This window comes from Trachypithecus francoisi, unplaced genomic scaffold, assembly GCF_009764315.1.
Source record: "Trachypithecus francoisi isolate TF-2019V2 unplaced genomic scaffold, Tfra_2.0 Lachesis_group15, whole genome shotgun sequence".
NCBI lineage: Eukaryota > Metazoa > Chordata > Mammalia > Primates > Cercopithecidae > Trachypithecus > Trachypithecus francoisi.
Window position 1 is genome coordinate 26,163,659 of NW_022681460.1, and position 22,144 is coordinate 26,185,802.

General features: G+C 35.6%; 1 protein-coding gene across 1 annotated transcript in view; it reads left to right on the forward strand.

Annotated features, from left to right (window-relative positions):
• Window positions 1-19,802, forward strand: part of CENPW (centromere protein W) — a 128,659-nt gene extending 108,857 nt beyond the window's left edge. Inside the window, exon 4 of the transcript XR_004442781.1 lies at window positions 17,435-19,802. The gene's annotated coding sequence lies outside the window, so the exon portion shown is untranslated. The remainder of the gene's footprint in view (window positions 1-17,434) is intronic.
• The last annotated feature ends 2,342 nt before the right edge of the window (window positions 19,803-22,144 follow it).

Below are 22,144 nucleotides of genomic sequence, written 5' to 3' on the forward strand. Positions count from 1 at the left end.
GTCAAAATTACCATTATATCAAAACCAGACAGATATTATAATAACTTTGTTGTAAGAAAAACAAACTACATATTGATAACTCTTTAAACATATATGTTATTGTTATCAAATTGCAAACAAAATTTTAGCAAAATCAAATCCAGTGATATGGTAAAAGGATAATACATCACGATCAAGTGGGATTTACCCTAGAAATATAGGGTTGGTTTAACATTTAAAAACAATCAGTACAACTCTCCATATTAAAAATTATAAAAAGAAAACCACCTGAACATCTCAATAGGTGCTGAAAAAGCAGTTGTGATGTGAAATGTCATATTTATGCCTGATGAAAACTCTCAAAGAATAGAAATGAATTTTATCTGATAAAGGGCACTGTGATGGTTAATATTGAGTGTAAACTTGATTGGATTGAAGGATGCAAAGTAATGTTTCTGGGTGTGTCTGTGATTAAAAGAGATTAACATTTGAGTCAGTTCTCTGGGAGAGGTAGACCCACCCTCTGTATGTGTACTAGAATTGAACAATTAAGTAAATCTGTGGTGAATAGTGGAGACCAGACTTCTCATTTTTGGAATTGAGATTTATGGATAAGCAGGGCAGGAGATAAGAATTATCCATGTGGTAATGGTATAAAGATGGAGCCATTGGTATGAACTCATGTTTAATTTAATATAGATATAGACATTTTCATGTAGATGTATTTATAGGTGTGTGCATGTGTGTGCACACGTGCGTGTGTGTGTGCACATCCATATATTCCTTTGGGTTTTACATTTAAGTCTTTTATCCATATTGAGTTGATTTTTGTATGTAATGTAGGGAAGGGGTCCAGTTAAACACCATAGTCTTGGCCCAAAATTTCCTTCAGCTGGTAAACAAATTCAGTAAAGTTTCAGGATGCAAAATCAATGTACAAAAATCACTAGCATTTCTATAGACAAACAAGAGTCAAACTAAGAGCCAAATCAGGAACTCAATCCTGTTCACAATTACCACAAAAAGAATAAAATACCTCGGAATACAGCTAACCAGACAGGTGAAAGATCTCTACAATGAGAATTACAAAACACTGCTCAAAGAAATCAGAGATGACACAAGTGAAAAAACATTTCATGCTCATGAATTAGAAGAATTAATATAATTAAAATGGCCATAATTTCCAAAGCAATGTACAGATTCAGTGCTATTCCTATCAAACTAATAATGACATTTTCCACAGGCTAGAAAAAAACTATTTAAAAGTTCATTTGAAACCATAAATAAGCCCAAATAGCCAAGGCAATCCTACACAAAAAGAACAAAGATGAAGGTATCAAGTTACCATACTTCAAACTATACTACAGGGCTAGAGTAACCAAAACAGCATGGTACTGGTACAAAACCAGATACATAGACCAATGGAACAGAATAGAGAGCCCCAAAACAAGGCTGCACACTTCCAACAATCTGATCTTCAACAAAGCTAACAAAGCAATGGGGAAGGTATCTCTTATTCAGTAATGGTGCTGGGAAAACTAGGAAGAAGGAAATGCTAAAAAAAACTTAAAAACAAATAAATACCACAAAACCCAGAAAGATGGGAGTGTGTCAAAGGGAAACAAGAGCCTACTGAAAAAGTTTCCAGTGGCCAAAGCTGGAATAATTTGATCAGCGAGACAAAGTACATTGGATTATAATGTAAATGTAAATTAAATATTCATGAATCTATATCGATAAAAATGATTGAATAAATAAATGTGGGAGATGAGACAAATCTCCCAGACAGAAAAATTGTAAATAATTTATGCAGATACTCCATCTTCAAGGGGCATAACTTGTTAAGGTGGGTTGCACACGGCGACTTTCTTCCAAAAAGTACAGTATAAAAAGGGGCAAAAATGTAATTTCATAGTGGGGAAATCTGACAAATATTAGCTCAACTGTTGATCAAAATTGACACCAATAGTAAGTATGTTGATAATACATACCCTTGATACAATGTAATGAAAATTGTCCTTTACCTATGTGATTTTCCTCCCCCAAACTCATAACTGCAATATAATTATAAGAAAAACATGTGACAAATTCCAATTATGAAACATCGTACAAAATACACAACCAGTACTAAAATGTCAAAATGTCCAGGTCATCAAAAACAAGGACACTCAGAAAGAAGAAACTGTCACAGCCAAGTGGAGTCTAAAGAGATAGGGCAACTAGTAAGAAATGTGGTAACTTGGGCCTGGCACTGTGGCTCATGCCTGTAATCCCTTTGGGGGATTACACTTTGGGAGGCTGATGGAGGTGGGGGCAGATCACCTGAAGTTGGGAGTTTGAGACCAGCCTGAACAACATGGAGAAACCCTATCTCTACCAAAAATACAAAGTTACCTGGGCATGGTGGTGCATGCCTGTAATCCCAGCTACTTGGGAAGCAGGAGAATCGCTTGAACCCGGGAGGCAGAGGTTGCAAAGAGCTGAAATAGTGCCATTGCACTCCAGCCTGGGCAACCAGAGCTAAACTCCATCTCAAAAAAAAAAAAAAAAAAAGAAAGAAAGAAAAAGAAAAAAGAGAAAGAAATGTGGCCACTAAATATGCAGTATTTTAAATAGAATCCTGAAACAGAAAAGTAACACTAGAGAAAAACTAAAGAAATCTGAATAAACTATGGGTTTTAATTAGTGATAATGTATCATTGTTAGTTTATATAATATAATAAATGTATCAAACTAATGTAAAGATATTAATAATAGGGGAAACTGGATGCAGGATGCCTGGTAACTATACTATCTGCAATTTTTCTGTAAATTTAAAGTTGTTCTAAAATTTCTTATTTTAAAAATACAATGAGATATTATAAGACTTACATTGGAATAACTATAACATCAAGATGGAATATGGTATAAATTGTTGCTAAAAATATGGAGCATATCCTTTTTTATTTCTTGAGATGGAGTCTCACTCTGTCACCTAGACTGGAGTGCAGTGGTGCGATCTTGGCTCACTGCAATCTCCACCTCCTGGATTCAAGTGATTCTCCTCTCTCAGCCTCCTGAGTAGCTGGGACCACAGGCACACACCACCACGCCTGGCTAATTTTTGTATTTTTAGTAGAGACAAGGTTTCACCAGTCTGGTTTCAAAGTACTGACCTCAAGTGAACCACCAACCTTGGCCCCCCAAAATGCTGGATTACAGGTGTGAACCACTACAATCAACCAAGCATTTCTATATCTATGGATCTATGTTATATGGTTTGGCTCTGTGTCCCCATCCAAATCTCATCTCAAATTTTAATCCCCATATGACAAGGGAGGGACCTGGTGGGAGATGACTGGATCATCTGGGCCATTTCACCCATGCTTCTCTTGTGACAGTGAGGGGGTTCTCATGAGATCTGGAAGTTTAAAAGTGGCAGTTTATCCTGCATGCAGGCTCCCTCTCTCTCCTGCTACCTTATGAAGAAGGTGCCTGTTTCCCCTCCATCTTCTGCCATGATTGTAAGTTTCCTGAGACCTCTCCAGACATGCAGAACTATGAGTCAGTTAAACCTCTTTGGTTTGTAAATTATCCAGTCTCAAGTAGTATCTTTATAGCAGTATGAAAACAGACTAATACAGAGTATTGTTACTAATAGAGCGGACTTCTGCTACAAACGTAGCCTGAAAATGTGGAAACAACTTTGGAACTGGGTAATAGGAAGAGGTTGGAACAGTTAGGAGGGGTCAGAAGAAGACAGGAAGATGTGGGAAGTTTGGAACTTCCTGGAGACCTGTTGAAATGGCTTTGACCAAAATGCTGACAGTGATATGGACAATGAAGTCCAGGCTAAGGTGGTCTCAGATGTAGATGAGAAACTTCTTGGGAACCAGAGCAAAGGTCATTCTTGCTACACTTTAGCAAAGATAATGGCAGCATTTTTTCCCTACCCTAGAGATCTGTGTAACTGAACTTGAGAGAGGTGATTTAGAGTATTTGGTGGAAGAAATGTCTAAGAAGCAAAGCATTCAAGAGGTGACCTCACTGATTTGGAAAGTGCTCAGTCATATGCATTCACAAAGACTTGGTTTGAAATTGGAACTTATATTTCAAAGGGAAGCAGAGCAAAAAGTTTAGAAAATTTGCAGTCTGACCATGAGGTAGAAAAGAAAAACCCATCTTCTGGGGAGAAACTCAAGCTGGCTACAAAAATTGGTAAAATAAGGAATCAAATGTTAATTGTCAAGGCAATGCAGGAAATTTCTCCAGGGCATTCCAGAGATCTTCAAGGCAGCTCCTCCCATCACAGGCCTGGAGGCCTAGAAGGGAATAATAGTTTCGTGGACAGGACCCAGGTGCCGGCTCCTCTGCGCAGCCTTGGAACTTGATGCCCTTCATCCCAGTCACTACAGCTCCAGCTGTAGCTAAAAGGGGCAAACATACATTTCAGGCCGTTGGTTCAGAGACTGCAAGCCCCAAACTTTGGCAACTTCCATGTGGTTTTGGGCCTGTGGGTGTGCAGAAGATAAGAGTTGAGATTTGGGAACCTCGGCCTAGATTTCACAGGACATATGGAAATGCCTAGATGTCCAGGAAGAAATCTTCTGTAGGGGTGGAGCCCTCATGGAAAACCCCTAGTAGGCAATGCAGAGGGGAAATGTGGGTTTGGAGTCCTCACACAGAGTTGCCATTGGGGCACTGCCTAGTGGAGCTGTGAGAAGAGAGCCACTGTGCTCCAGACCCCAGAATGGTTGATACACTGACAACTTGCCCTGTGCATGTGGAAAAGCTGCAGACACTCAACACTAGCCCATAAAAGCAGCCACAGGGGCTGTGCCCTGTACAGCCAGAGGGGCAGAGCTGCCAAAGGCCTTGGGAGCCCACCTCTTGCATGACCGTGTCCTGGGTGTGAGACATGGAGTAAAAGGAGATTATTTTGGAACTTTAAGATTTAATGATGGCCTCACTGAATTTTGGACTTGCATAGGGCCTGTGGCCCCTTTGTTTTGGCTGATTTCTCCCATTTGTAATGAGAACATTTACCCAATGCCTGTACCATCATTATATCTTGGAAATGCCAACTTGCTTTTGATTTTACAGGCTCATGGGTGGAAGAGACTTGCCTTGTCTCAGATAAAACTTTGTACTTGGATTTTTGGGTTAATGCTGGAATGAGTTAAGAATTTGGGGGTCTGTTGGGAAGGCATGATTGGTTTTGAAATGTGAAAAGGACATGAGATTTGGAAGGGGCCAGGGACTGAATGATATTATTTGGCTCTGTGTCCCCACCCAAATCTTATCTTGAATTGTAATCCCATGTGTTGATTACTATAAAATTACTACCTGAGACTGTTCTTTATAAAGGAAAGTCTCATAGTTCTGCATGGCTGGGGAGGCCTCAAGAAACTTACAATCATGGCAGAATACAAAGGGGAAGCAGGCACCTTGTGGAAGGTGATTAAATTGTGGGGGGCATTTCCCCCATGGTATTCTTATGATAGTGAGGTAGTTCTCATGAGATCTGATGGTTTAAAAGTGACAGATTCCCTATGTGCACTCTCTCTCTCTCCTGCCACCATGTGAAGAAGGTGCCTGTTTCCCCTTTGTCTTCTGCCATGATTGTAAGTTTCTTGAGGCCTCCTCAGCTGTGCAGAATTATGAGACTTTCCTTTATAAAATACAGTCTCAGGTAGTAATTTTATAGCAGTGTGAAAATAAACTAATACACTATGTATCCTGAATACATGTCATCAAAATATATGTACCAAAATCTACATAGCAGCACTATTTTAAATGGCCAAAAATTGAAAACAATCAAAATGTTCATCAACACTGGAATGGATAAATATATATTCTTACCATTGAAAACACAGTAATCGGAATAAACAGTCTAGAACTAATCACAAAAATATGATGAATCTCAGAAATATAAAGTTGGTAGAGAAAACCAGATATACAAAAAGGTACATCCCATGTTATTTATATATTGTATAATAGGCAAAACTAATGCATGGGGAAAGGGTGCAATAATTGGGAGGAAGCAAGAGGGGGACCTATGACGGTTTGGTAATGTTCTGTTGCTTGATCTGAGAGTGCACATCACATGGGTGTGTTCAAGTTGATAAATTTTTTTATCTGTCTACATTGGAATATAAATATATTTTGCACATGAATCTGATATCAGTTATTGGGCTATAAATCTCTTTACTACATTTGTGTTTTCAATTTCTTTATATTTTTCAACAAAAGCTCATTTTAAAGTAACTATTAATAGTAAAATTTTTTCAAATGTACCCAAAGGGAGATAATATGATGACACCTGTGGACCTATCATAAAGCTTCAATAATTATTACCTTTGCCAATATTATTTAACTTTCCTTTTTCCCTGGTATATTTTTAAAGCTCTTTAGTATGTTACAATTGGCTTACAAGAAATTGCCCATAATTATTATATAAAATTTGACAAGTTTTGACATATGTATACACCCATGAAAGCCATAATACATAATCAAGAAATGTAAGTTTTCCTCACCACCCTAAATTTTCTTGTGCCTGTTTGGAATTCTCTCTGCTCTGGCCCAACCATACCAGTTGCTACTGATTTGCTTTCTGTCACTGTAGATGAAATTGCATTTTCCACAGGTTTATATGAATGAAATCATATAGTATGTACTCTGTCTGGCTTCTTTTACTCTGCATAATGAATTGTGATTTACCCATGCTGGTGCATGTATCAATAGTTCATTCCTTTTAATTAATAGGTAGCTTTCCATTGTATGGAAATGCCAAAATTTGCTTATCCATTCATATGTTGAGGGACATCTGGATTGTTTCCGGTTTGGGCCTATTAGAAATAAAACTGCTATGAGCACTTTGTATAGACATAGATTTCCCTTTTTCTTTGTTAAACACATAGGAGTAGAATGAGTAGACTATATTTACCATATAAATTTAAATCTATACACATTTAAATCTATAAGAAACTGACAGGCTGTTTGCCAAATATTTTACCACTTTACAGTTGTTCAGCATATGAGAGTTACAGTTCCTCCACATCCTTGCCAACACTTGGTAAGGTCAGTCTTTTATCATATTAGTCATTCTACTAGGGGCACAATGTTATCTCTTCATGATTTTAATTTCTATATCCTTAACTTTAAAAAAATCAACAAAGGATTTGAGTAGAATTTTTACCTAATAGAATACGCTAGTGGCAAATAAACACAAGAAAGATACTCAACATTATTAGACATGTAACTGAAATACTATAATATTCCTCCTTTTCAGATAGGCTTCTTTCACTTAAGCATTATGCGTTTGAGATTTCTCTGTGCCTTTTCATAGCTTGATAGCTCATTTATTCTTATTGTTAAATAGTATTTCATTGTATGGTTATGCCAAAGCTTGCATATTCATTCACCTACTGAAGGACATCTTGGTTGTTTCCAGCTTTTGGGAATTATAAATAAAACAAGTATAAATGTTCACGTGTAGGCCTTTTTGTTTTGGTGGATGTAAGTTTTTGAATCTCTTAAGTAAATACCTAGGAATTAGATTGCCGGATTGCATAGTAAAACTATGTTTAGTTCTATAAAAAATTGGCAAACTTTCTTCCATAGTGAATATGATATATGGCTTTTAAATTATAGAATTCTAAGTATTTTTATCTTAACTTTTTTCCTCTTTAACCCATGCTATTTAGAAATATCTTTATAGGCCAGGCACAGTGGCTCATTCCTGTAATCTCGGCACTTTGGGAGGCTGAGGCAAGTGGATCATCTGTGGTCAGGAGTTCAAGACCAGTCTGGCCAACATGGTGAAACCTGTCGCTACTAAAAATAAAAACCTAGCTGGGTGGTAGTGGCACATACTTTTAATTCCAGCTACTTGGGAGGCTAAGGCAAGAGAATCGATTGAGCCTGGGAGGCGGAGGTTGCAGTGAGCCAAGGTCACACTACTGCACTCCAGTCTGGATAACAGAGTGAATATCTCTCTCTACACACACACACACACACAACACACACACACACACACACACACACATACATATATATATACACACACATATATATTTATGGTCAGTCTTTTATCATTTTAGTCATTCTACTGGGGACACAATGAGAGTAGAATATTATATATATATGTAGAGAGAGATATATACACATATATATCTTTATAATTACTATATGGACTTAATGTTTTTCTTTTTCTCATTAATTTTTTATTTATTTAGATTGTGGCAACAGAACTTGAAGCTTCTTTGAAATTTACTGGGAAATGTTTTACAAAATAGTATGTGGTAAATTTTTATGAATGTTATGTGTGTGTATATTCTAATCATTTATAGAATTTTATATATTCTGATCATTTGGTATAGAATTTCAATACCATTTAGTATATATATATGGTGTTGAATCAAGCGTGGTACTTATACTAAATACCATATAATATATATAGTGTTGAATCAAGCTTGGTACACTATATAATATTATATGTGTTGTTGAATCGAGCTTGGTACTTATGTGTTTTCATTTTTTATATGCTTACTAATTTCTAAAATCTATGTCATCTATCAATAATCAGGAGATGTGTTTTGAAACCTAATACTATAAAGGTAGATTTTTTAATGTCTCCTTAATGTCTAGCAATTTTTTTTCTTTTACTATTTCAGTATTACTAATTTATGTCAAGCTATTTTTACTGGTGCACTCTAGTTTGGAGTTATTATGAGGAGCTGACCTTTAAACATTATATAGTGAGCATATATTTTTCTAATTTTTTTCCTTAGTATTTACTTGGATCAGCAATATAGCCAGTTTGGCTTTCTTTTTGTTAGTATTTTCCTGTTATATGTTTTCCTACTTATTTACTTTCAAATATTTTATGTCCTTACATTTAATGTATCATATGAAAGCATATAAATTGATTTTTTTCACCTTAACTAATAATTATTCTTTTTGAATGTAGTCAATTTATAATTTTTGTGGCTATTTACATATTTGGATGTATCTTCTATTTGTTATTTCTTTCTTTCTTTTTTTTTTTTTTGAGATGGAGTCTCACTCTGTCGCCCAGGCTGGAGTGCAGTGGCCGGATCTCAGCTCACTGCAAGCTCTGCCTCCCGGGTTTATGACATTCTCCTGCCTCAGTCTCCCAAGTAACTGGGACTACAGGCGCCTGCCATCTCTCCTGGCTAGTTTTTTTTGTATCTTTTAGTAGAGACGGGGTTTCACCGTGTTAGCCAGGATGGTCTCGATCTCCTGACCTCGTCTCGGCCTCCCAAAGTGCTGAGATTACAAGCTTGAGCCACCGCACCCGGCCTTTGTTGTTTATTTCTGTGTTGCTCTGTTTCTGCTACAGTATTGTTGTTTATTTCTTTCCTTTTATTCTGAATCAATTGCATTTTATTTTTATTATGTATATTCCCTTTTTCCTCCATGCTGGTTTAGAATTTGCACTTTATTTCAGTCCTTTTCATGGACACTATTGAAAATTTACTGTGCATATTAAAGACTCTGGCCTAATCCAGTGGTGTCTCAGGTCCAAGGCTCAGTATCCTAATTGCTCTGTTGCTACAATAACTGTGGTTATTGTTCACTACCCCTAGCTCAGGCCTCAGTTTATAGAATTATCTTGGACTAGTTATGACACATTATTTGCCCAGAATTTTTTTTTTTTAAAGAAAAGAGAGTATCTTATGCAGGTGAGTATGGGATCTTGCCAATTCCACTTGAACATTTGATATCATTCAGAAGAACATTTATTCTGAGCAAATGAAAACTCAAGCAACCATACCTCAGCAAAACTGGTAAGCAACATTGCATTCTGCAGTGTTTCATTAGTTAAAGGTAGTTTTATTAGGGACTGACTCTTGGGCAAGCCACTATGTGCTACTAGAGATGGAAGCAATTAGTAGATGCTTTATTACATGGCATTTGTGCCCTTCTTAATTAACTGTAGACATTCTTGATTGAAGAGAACTTGGTCATTAGCTATGAAACCACTTGACTTTTTTTCTGCCAATATTTATAGTGTTTATTTCTGTTTCTTGTTTAATTATATTAACATTTCCAAAGCAATGTTAAATAATTGTGTTGATCATGAGTATCTTTGACTTGTTCCAGATTCTAGAATTATCATTGATATATATACTGTTGGCCCTTGGCTTTAAACTAAATATAATATTAAAAAGGTATGATTTTTAAGTAGGAGACCATTCTTGACATTTATTTTTGTGCTACTTTGGTTACTTTTTAATTTAAAAAATCAATTAATTGATTATTTTTATTGTGGTAACAACATTTAACATGAGATCTACCCTTTCAACATATTTTTAAAAATATAAAACAGTATTGTTAACTATAGGCATGATGTTGTACAACGGATCTCAAAAATTTATTCATCTTACCTAAGTGAAATTTCATACCCACTGAATAGTATCTCCCTGTTTACCCCTCTTTCCAGTCCCCAGCAATGCCCCCATTCTACTCTGTCCCCTAATTCTACTCTCAATAGACTCTACGAGTCTATTTTATTTCGCATGTAAGTGGAATTATACAGTATTGGTCCTTCTGTGACTAGCTTAGAATCATGTCCTCTAGGTTCATTCATGTTTTTGCATATTATGGGATTTTCTTCACTTTAAGGCTGAATAACATTCCTGTATATGTATGTACCATATTTTTTAAAATCAGTTCATGACCAGGTGGTTTCACTGGTAAATCTATCAAACGTTTAAGGAAGAATAAACACCAATCCTTCTCAAACTCTTCTAAAAATATTGAAGGATAGAGAATACTTTCAAACTTATTTTATGAGGCTAGCATTATCCTGATACCAAAGCTAGATAAAGATACTAAAAGAAAACTATAGGTCAATATACCTGACTAACATAGATGCAAAATACTCAACAAAATATTAGCAAACTAAATCCAATTGCACATTAAAAGGATTATGCACCATAATCAAAGATTTATCTGAGGGCAGCAAGGATTCTTCAAAATAGGAAAATCAATTAATATGATATACCACATTAACTGAACCCCAGAACTACTCATTAGCTCAGTATATGCAGAAAACATTTGGAAAAATTCAACACCCATTCATGATAAGAAGGAAAACCTCTCAATAAATGAGAAATGGAAGAAAATTACCTCCGCTTATAAAGACCATATATGAAAAGCCCACACCTGACATTATACTCAGTGGTGACAAACTGATAGCTTTTCCTATGAAGATTGGGAACAAGGCAAGGATGCCCATTTTCATCACTTTTATTCAACATGTACTGGAAGTTCTAGCCTAAACAATAAAGCTCTTTTTTTTTTTTTTTTGTTTGTTTTTACATTTCTTGCTAAGGATTCAGAATAATAATAATTTTCCCCATGTAAACCTTGTGGGTTTAAAGAGTCAGAAATTTAGGGCTTGAACCAATTACTGGGCACCCACACTGTGACCTGAGGTTCTTTCATATTCCTGAGGACATGGAGGTTTCCTTGTATGTGACCAAGGGCAAAGAGGTTTAGAATATTTTAATAACAGGTAGTTCCCAAAAGAATTATTAGGGCCAGTGGAAAGTTTTCATCTTTTATCTTCTATGACAATTATCTCTCTGAGGTTCTACTTCTGCTGTAAGCCACCATCATTCTTAAATTGGCCAGAATATTTTATCACCCTTTGAAGCAAATACTTTATAATGTAAATCATATGCAAACAATATCATTACCCTTCAGCACACCAGATCTATTTCCTCTTATTCACTGGTTTTACTCTCAATTCACCTGTGATCTCTATCCCAGGGTAGAGCATCAAGATTTCTAAAAGTAAATGTGGAATCCATTGAAGATTTTATTAGTTTTTGCCAATAAAATAGTTTGAAATAATGACACTGTATCATCCAGTTCCATAAATTTTACTTTGCTACATATGAAAGCAGATTTTAGGTGCCTGCTATGAAGAGAAAGGTTGTATGACACCAGCGAGTATGTCTCACAAGGCTCATAATCACATTACATGTAGCATGTGGAAGGTAAATACTTTGAAGCAGCCACCAGTTAGCTCTTTTAAACTTCTCTTTCTGGAAAAAAAAAGTTAAATGTTCTGAATTTAAAGATCTTTAAAATTTCGTATTTTTATTTCTAATTTAAATTTTAATAACATTTATTTTGAAAATTCAAAACTTGAGTGTCACCCCAAAAATAACCAATTATGTAGATAGTCACCTTTATATTAGTTACAATTATTACCAGGGGATTTTATATCAGGGAATAAAAAGTTGCTTCCAAATCTTAGCTATTGTAAACAGTGTGGATAGTGGATTGTTTGTAACTCAAATTATAAGTGAGGGGATGAATACCCCATTCTTCATGATTTCACATTGCATGCCTTTATCAAAACATCTCTTGTGCCCCATAAATAGATACAATTAAAAATTTTTTTAAGTAATAAAAAATTATAAAAATGAAAGGTTATATGAATTTATGAATTTCAGTTCGTTTTCATTTTCTCAAAATATGAAGGCAATAATATTCATTTTTAATTAAGTCTTATAAACAAACCATAACCTGGGTAAAATATTTGATTTGTTGAAAAGAACAATGGCTTTGCACCTAGGAGTCTCAAGTTTAAAGCCTGGTTTTGCTACTTACCAGTCATCTCTGGTAAGTCACGTAACCTTTCTTATGTTTACATTTCCTCATTTGTAAGTGTGGATGATGAAAACTACTCTGCAAATAGTTTAAAACTTTATAATAATATATGTAAACATTGACATAGGGTCTTTGAAACACTGAAAAATACTGTTATTATATATGTGTTTATAATATCTGAGGTTGCTTATGCATTCTTCAGTTTACACCACTCTTGATAAGTTTGGCATCTTTATACATGGAATGGCAGCCTTAAAAAAGACCTTAGAAATTATTGAGTTGCCACTAACTCCCTAATTTTTCAGTTGGGGAAACTGTCTCTGTCTCATCAGAGCTATTGAATGCCACTTATAGTGAATTAATGCTACTGCTAGTAGTAGTAGTAGAACTCAAATCCCTGGCTCTAATTCCTCCACCCTTTCTACCTGACTGCCAGTACATTTTTCTAGTATTCTTATAGAAAAAAAAAAAATCAGGTGATTAAGTTTTTCCCCTCATAGCCTCCACTCTTCCTACCTAGTGGAATTATATTCAGGTCACTCAGTAGGGACAGTTGACTATTAGCTAGAAGATATTTTTTGTTTGTTTCATTGTTTTGTGTGTTGTGGTCAGTCAAATCTCAAAGATTACGTTTTGTGATGATTTTCCTAGTTTTACTTTTTCTTAAAATATTAATTTGGAAGAATTTAAACATGACGAAGATCAGTATGCCCTCTAGCTTTCTACTGAAAAAGCATTAGTGATCAATTTTCTAAAATTTCACTTCGAACTGAAAATCATGAGAAAATCAGTGCTTTTATTCAAGATCTTTAGTGTGGCTCATCTAGAGATAATAATTTATTACTGTATGTTTGATTTCTTAAAGTTAAACCTGCAATGAAAATACAGTTTGTCCTTTTAGTAGAGGAGTCACATTATGTGTTGAGTATTACAAAATGACTTTTGTTAGAACCCTATTTCTATTTCGAAAGATCTTGTAATTCTGATTTGAGATTGTAAGGCTTCCCATCTGTGTGCTAACTCATTGGAACACTTACAATATCTATGTATGAGAGAATATCATTGCACATGAACCTTTTTTGAAGGAGACATATCACAAATTATATAATCGTTTCCCATTTATAAAGACAGATGATCTGAGAGGTTGATTGTAGCTGTCCTTATATATCCAGCTGTGTGATCATAAAGAGAAGAACTGTGGAAGTGTCTAAAACCAGATGGATTAAAGAATGTGAACTGAGCCTTATCAGTTTAAATGGGTGACTGTTCTAACTTAATTCTCCATATATAGTAAATGAGTAAAGGAAATATACTTCATTAAAAAACAAACAAATCTAAGTTTATTAGAGAAATAAAAGCTAAAGAAATTAATATTACCACATTCAAAACATGAGGATAACACCATATTGGAATTCAGAGAAAATTCAAGTCTACCATTAATAGTTTGGATCATATTTCTTACATTAACCTTAATTTTGCTAACATATGCTGTCTCCAACATATTATTGAAGAAACACCAGTTGCCTATTAAGAGAGTACAATGTTAATATATAGTTTGCTTACTTCCTAATAGTATCACTGATAGAATCAAAAACTAGATCGATGGTAACTATTAACATTAATAATATGACAGAACTGTAAATCATTAAAACCAAAAGAGGTTGGCATGAGAACAAATGTAAAAAGAGCTTGAACAAATGAAATTTTAACAGGGTTTTTTAATGCTCTAATTTTAGCCTCTGAACTGATGACAATCACATTCATCTGAGAAAATTTATAATAGATTGTTGAACCAAGCATTTTTAAGAGATCTCTGCCAGGAAATAATGTATTAATCTCATTTAATTCTCACACACTCTGTGATAAGCACTATTCTACTTTACAAATAAAGGAACAGACTCAAAAAGAGTTCAAATGATTTACTCAATTTTGTGCATGTAGGATTTGAGCAAAGTCTAATGAACTCTGTAGCCCAAAGAGTAAAAGTTTGAATTATGTGAAGAAAACAACTGTGATAGTAAGACAGCAAGAAGTTTAGTTAACTTTTAAGTGATAGCTTTTTAAAATTCCCCCAAATTCCAGCAAATTGTCTTGTTATCTTGAACATTCTTTTTGCTTTCTTTTCTTTCACAGCTAAGCTTCTAGATTTCAGAACATGTCCTGTCTATTGTTGTTTTCACTTCCTTACCACCAGTTTTCTTCTCTTCTTATTGCCATCCGTCATTTTGCTTCTGCCATGACTTGAAACTGCTTCATCTGCAGATGAACAGTGATCATTAATTTCTGAATTCTACCAGCTCTTTTCAATTCTTATTCTTGCCTAACTTGACCCAGGTAGTACTTAACTCTTGAGATCCAACTTCCTCTGGCTTCACCAGACTGTGGACACCAATTGGTCAAATTTATAAGAATAATCTGTATTTCATTTTTATATGTTTTATACAGGATTTCTTCTCCCTTATTCTGATTACACCAAAGCTATTTCTTTTCTCCCTGACTTCATTGACTTAGGGAGTTGAGTTTACCCAGTCAGACAATCACAGTGATTGGTCTAAGAAGCGGGCAATCTGAGTGAACTGGTGTTTTCTTTGAGATGTTTAAATAATGAAGTGGAAAGAGAAGCACCTCATTTTTCCTCCAGGCCACTAAGCTGGAAAAAAAGTCTAGGTCTGCCAACAGTCATCTGTCACCACTCCCTCCAAATAGAAGTCTCTCTCTCTCTCTCTCTCTCTCTCTCTCTCTCTCTCTCTCTCTCTCTCTCTCTGGGTGTAAGTATAAAGAAAGCTATTTGCAGATAAACAAATTGAAGCCAACATATAGAGAAAGCTGAAACTAGAATTGTAGGGAGAGTAAAAAATGTGCTCTCAACACAGTATTTGGCCCTGAATCCTTTTCTGTCCATCCCAGTTTTGTCAGTGACAAAGCCCATATTTGTTTAAACTGGCTACAGTTGTTTCTTTACTTGCATTCTGAAGAGATTTGACTTACCTACCTACTACTCACTGCTATTGGTGTCCTTCCTAGGCCCTTGATATCTGTAGGAAGGTGATAGTCCCAAATATCCCAGAACACTGGAACTGCTAAAAATGATGCCTCACAGCTATGCTGTGATGTGTGAAGGAGTAGGAAAATCTTCTTGGCTCTTTCTCACTCTCTTATCTAGACATGAAAAGAAACAGCTGGGTTCTCCTGTTTCAGAGTTTCTAATGAAGAAAACTTTGGCTTCTGTAGCTGCCTCTCTTGATAGGGTGCATTTGTGAAGAAAGACCTCTTTAGCCAAAGTCCTTGGATAAGCCTTCTTATATACTTCCCTACCAGACTCCACAGAGAGTCCTGCATACATTTGAGTCCCGGTCCTACTACAAAAAAATTTATTCTTTTCTCCTTCTTTGAGCAATCCTCCTTCTGTTTATGTGGCACATTACTTGGTTTTATCTCTTTGTTCTCTGGGTTCTTCTTCCTAGGGAACTATAGTTTGTTCTTTCATTGCTTTCCTTTAAAGGCTGTTATCCCGGGGCTCTATGTCTTTAATCCATTTTTATTTCCACTTGGCCTCCTAGCCAGGCAAACTCATTGTGCTCTGTGTTATTAGATACTACCTATAAACAAATATCTTATACATTTTTATCTACATTTTTTCTGAGCTCCAGACCCTAAAATTTACTTACTTGCTGTACATCACCTCCTGAGTATTCTATGAGTACCCTGATTCTACCCTCATTAAAAATGAGATCATCTTCACCTTCTTTCTGTCAAATTCCCCCTCTCACCAGTAGAACACACAATTCATTCAAAACAAAACAAAACTTGAGGGACACATTCTGGATTTTCTTTCTCCCTTCAGATTCGTAGTCTATGTGTCTCAAAAATGCATCTTTTTCCTGACTATTCTTCAGCATATTAAGAAAGGCTGGTGGTGTGGGAGGTAAGGGATCACAGATGTCTTTCACATATATTTTTAAATCTCATTTTCTAGATTAATTTTCTTTTTAGCAAGCAAGTGTTTACATTTGGATCTTTAATTTCTCTCGGTTTTTGCTATAATATATAAGCTTCCACTTGTTATATGAGAACACTATAATTTTAAGAGGCATCTTGCAGATTCTATTGTTTTATTTTGCTTTTACTCTTTTTTTTCTTAACATGCTGGGAAAATTTTCCCAATGCTTTTCCTAACTGCTTACATAACCACTTAATATATGGCTTTCCATGTCTTAAAAATAACTACTCTTCTAACCAAACTGACCTCCCACTATGCATGGAGGACATGGGTGTGAACCAGAAGCCCAACCCAAGTGTATAACGTTTAGTGCATGTTATAGTGCTCTTCCCACCCTCCTACTTCCCCTTGTCATATTTGTAGTACAAAGTTTGGGCAAAATACATAGTTTATTATTTAACTTTGTTTTTAAAAGTCTTATCTACACAGAGAGAGAGAGAGAGAAATAAAATAGGAATAATGTTAATATAAGAAATTCTAGAGGGTCAAGGAAAGGGTTAGAGGAAATAAAAAATGTTATTTTACTTTGCAATACTTAATTTCATCATTTTGGGTTATGAGGCATGGCGTTGTGGTCTATGAGCATCGCACAGAGAATAAGGAAAGTTTCTTAACTAATGCTGGCTTTGAAAATGAACTCTGTGGGTGGTCATGGACAAATTACCTGATATCTTCATTTCACTTACATTATGACTTCTAGTCTACTTGGAGATCATTAATTTAATTGACAGTGCAGCTAAATAAATAATACACCAAGGGTTAGTTGGAAATGTAAGAAATGCTGAGCTTTTTAGAATCATAACATCTTTAATTTGTTATTAATAGATCACCTCAAATTCCACAAAATGAATAGGAAGATGAACATTATGCAAGTACCCATTAAAAACATCCCAAAATGCTGGAGGAAATGCTATGAAATTAAGGAATAACTTCTTTGTGGTAGAAAATTTTTATTTCAGAGTATAGACACTGCTTGTGCTGGGTTTCTTAATTTTACTGGATATTATAATTTTCTTGGGCTGTTAGATTTTCTCAGTGTAACATTTCTGAGAGCAAATATGATCTGCTCAAGTAAATATCTTCTAAAGCTAGATAAATACCTTCCAGCAAGCACATTAACATTCAATATGCTATATTTTACCAGAGGTAAAACATTTATATTCTAAAACATTTTATTCTAAAACTTTTTACCCCAGAGAAAAGAAAATACCAAAAATCTCAACTACCACACACAGCTTTGGAATAAGATCAATGGGCAAATGGAATCAGCTTCAGTTTGCACTAATCCTACATATACATATTAAGGATATGTCTAATGAACTTTAGTCATAATAAATTATAACTAATTTATTTACTTTATCAGTTCACTACTGTATTTCTTTCTTGTTTGCTTATCCTCTTGTCTTCTCTTAATATTTGGTAGAATATATGTTACTGAATATCTAGTTTCAGATTACCTGAGCTCAAACATGGAATTTTGAGTGTTGAATACTTTTGATTGTGTAGTGCATATAACTAAGCACTTGTTTTCTTATTTGGTGCATATTTAGAATGTAATTTCTGGATCTTTTGATAGGCATATTGTTTTAGTTTGTTTTCTGCTGCTATAACATAATACTGTAGACTGGGTAATGTATTAAGAAAAGAAATGTATTTCCCTCAGAGTTCTGGAGGATGAGATGTCCAAGATCAAACGGCTGCATCTGGTGAAATCTTTCTTGCTGTGTCCTATATGTTGGAAAGCATCACATGACAAGGCAGCATGCTTGTGACAGAAAGAATGAGAGCTGAACTTCATCTTTTTATCAGCAACTGACTCCAGCAGTAATTAACCCAGTCCCACAATAATGGCCTTAATGTATTCATGTGGGCAGAGCCCTTATAATACAATATCACCTCTTGAAGGTCCAACTCTTAATGCTGTCACAATAGCAATTACATTTCAACATGAGTTTTGGAAGGAATATTTAAACCATAGCATATATGTTTGCTATAAAAATGCCAGTTTTCCAAGTGAATGTACTCATTTTTTAAACACCCACCAGAATCATTTGAGAGATCTAATTGTTCAAAATCTTGCTACACTTGGTATAATCAATTATTTTAATTTTAGCACTATAATGAATATGTAGTGATACTAAATTTGGTATTAATTTGCATTAATGACTAAAAATTCGATAATAAATGATATTGAACTTATTTCCAAATGCTTATTGATCATTTGGATATATTACTTTGCGAAGTTCCTTTTGAAGCCTTCTGACCATTTTTTCTTTCTGTTGTATTTATTTTCCATACTCATCAAAAACGTCCCAAAATGCTGGAGGAAATGCTCTATAATTCAGGAATAACTTCTTTTGTGGTAGAAAAATTTATTTCAGAGTATAGATACTGCTTGTGCTGGGTTTATTAATTTTACTGGATATCATCATTTTCTTGGGCTGTTTGATCAAGTTTGATTTTCTCAGTGCAACATTTCTGAGAGCAAATATGATCTGCTTAATAAAATATCCTCTAAAACCAGATAAGTGCTTTCCAGCAAGTACAATTTTCCTTCTAGCAAGTATAATGCCCAGTTTATAGGCATTACATATATTAATATTATTATTTTGTCAGATAGATATAATAAAAGTTTAATATGTCAATCTTTTATGATAAGTGCTATTTATATACTATTTGAGAAAGAGGCACCCATCATGACAATAATGTTCTATATTTTCCTATGAAAGTCTTGTTTTACATTTCACATTTAGGTTTTGATGGTCCTTAAATATAAGATTTTTATACATGATATTATATATGGATTTAGGTTAATTTATTTTTATATGGATATCCAATTGACCCAGAACCACTTATCAAAAAGACATCCTTTATACATTGAATTGCAATAGTGTTTTATCAAAACCAGCTAAGTATTTTTGAGTATATTTCTGAACTCTGTTTCATTTGTTTACCTTTTGTTGTATTATTTCCTCGCCATCTTAATTATTTTTAGCCTTATAAACGCTTCGAAATTTGGTAGTATAAGTTTTCCTGTTTAGTTTTTCTTCTGTAATATTTTCTTGACTACATAAAGTCCTTGCATTTCTATGTACATTTTAGAATTTGCGCAAAATAACAGGCTGGGATTTGGATAGAGATTATGTTGATTTGAGAGAGATTGGCATTTTATCAATATTGTGTCTTTCAGTCAGCGATGCCCAACTTGCCAAATGGTGCATTCTTCATCTTCTATAGGAGGAGTTAATCCTCGAGGATTGGAACCCAATTCTCTTTGGCAAATGGATGTCACACATGTTCCCTCTTTTGGGAGACTAACTTATGTACATGTACGCGTGGACGCCTTTTCTCACTTCGTCTGGGCTACATGACAATCAGAAGAGTCTTCTGCCTGTGTTAAACATCACCTTTTGCAGTGTTTTGTGGTTATGAGCATTCCAGCTTCTATTAAAACAGATAATGCCCCAGGCTGTACTAGCCAAGCTCTAGCTACATTTTTCTCTATATGTAATATTAAACACATTACTGGCATCCCATCTAATTCTCAAAGACAAGCCATAGTGGAAAGAATGAATCTCTCCCTGAAATGACAATTGCAAAAGCAGAGGGGGGAAATAGAGACTATGGGACACCCCAGATGCAACTGAATCTAGCATTATTAACTTTAATGTTTTTGAGCCTGCCTGAAGGCCAGATGTTATCAGCAACTGAACAACATCTACAGAAACCAGCTGCAAAGACAGATGAAGAACAACTGGTTTGGTGGAGAGATCTGATAATGAAAAGTTGGTAAATAGGTAAAATAATAACTTGGGGTAGAGGTTATGCTTGTTTCTCCAGGACCAAATCAGCAGCCGATTTGGATACCATCAAGACACCTGACACCTTATCATGAGCCAGATGCTGAGGAAGAGATTCTGGGAGGATCCTGAGGACGCCCCTGGTTGCAGCCATGTTGAGACTGATGCTGAGTAGGACCCCAACTGTCACAAGCAACACCCGTCGAACACAGCCACCCACCTGGGGACAGATCAAGAAACTGTCACATATGGTGAAATAAAACCTGAGGAAAGTGGGACAACCAGTCATAATGAATAATCTAATGGCAGCTATGATAGCCGTGATCACCATTGCCGTGAGTTTTCCTTCAACAAGGGCTGACACAGGGAGCAATTATACTTATTGGGCATATTTATCAATCTTGGTTGGCAATTGCCTGGATGTAATTGCTCTATGACACATTTACACATTCTTTCTGATTTACCATAATAAATCTGCTCCTATAATTGAGGCATACCACCTTCAAAAACCTATTTGTAAACAGAATTGGACCTGGCCAGAAAAAATGAATGTGCTTGTTTAGGAAGATTGCATTGCAGAACAGGCAGAGGTGCTGCACAATGATTCCTATGGAATCATTATTGATGTGTCCCCTAAGGGGGTGTAGCTTGAATTGCACCTCTCAGTCTGCATGCCATGGCCACACTATGTTCAGCTGGTCTGAACAAAATGGTCAGATGGTAGAAATGGTAAGAAGTATGGCAAGAGTTTCTGTTACCTGGAAACATGGCGGTATAGTGGCACCTCAACTTCAAATGATATGGCCCACTGTAGGAACTAAACATAAGGATTTGTGGAAACAATTAATGCCTCTTACTAAGATCAAAATTTAGGAAAGAATAAAAAAGCATCTAGAATGATACTCTACAAACTTGTCTTTGGATATTGCAAAATTAAAAGAACAAATATTTAAAGCATCCCAGGTACACCTGACCTTAATGCCAGGAACTGGAGTGTTTGACGGAGCTGCAGACAGATTAGCAGCTAGTAACCCGTTAAAATGGATAAAAACACTTGGAAGCTCTGTGATTTCAATGATGATTGTGTTATTACTCTGTGTTGTTTGTCTTTATGTAGTCTGCAGATGCAGATCCCAACTCCTGCAAGAAGTAGCTTGCCGTGACAAAGCTGCCTTTGCTTTTATCACTTTACAAAACATAAAAGGGGGACATGTTGGGAAAAGTCCCCAAAATATGGCCATAAACTGGCCCCAAAACTGGCCATAAAGAAAATCTCTGCAGAACTGTGATGTGCTCGTGATGGCCTTGATGTCCACGCTGGAAGGTCGTCAGTTTACTGGAATGAGGGCAAGGTACACCCAGGGCAGAAAACCACTTAAGGTGTTCTTAAACTACAAACAATAGCATTAGAGATCTGTGCCTTAAGAATGTGTTAATGCTGCAGGTAACTAGTCAGAGACCATCCCTTTATTTTGGCCCATCCCTTTATTTCCTGTAAGGAATACTTTTAGTAAATCTTACGACTGGCTTGCTGTCAATAAATATGTGGGTAAATCTCTGTTCAAGGCTCTCAGCTCTGAAGGCTATGAGACCCCTGATTTCCCACTCCACACTCTGTATTTCTGTGTGTATGTCTTTAATTCCTCTAGCACCACTAGGTTAGGGTCTCCAAGAACGAGCTGGTCTCAGCACACACACAAACACACACACACACACACACACACACACACACATA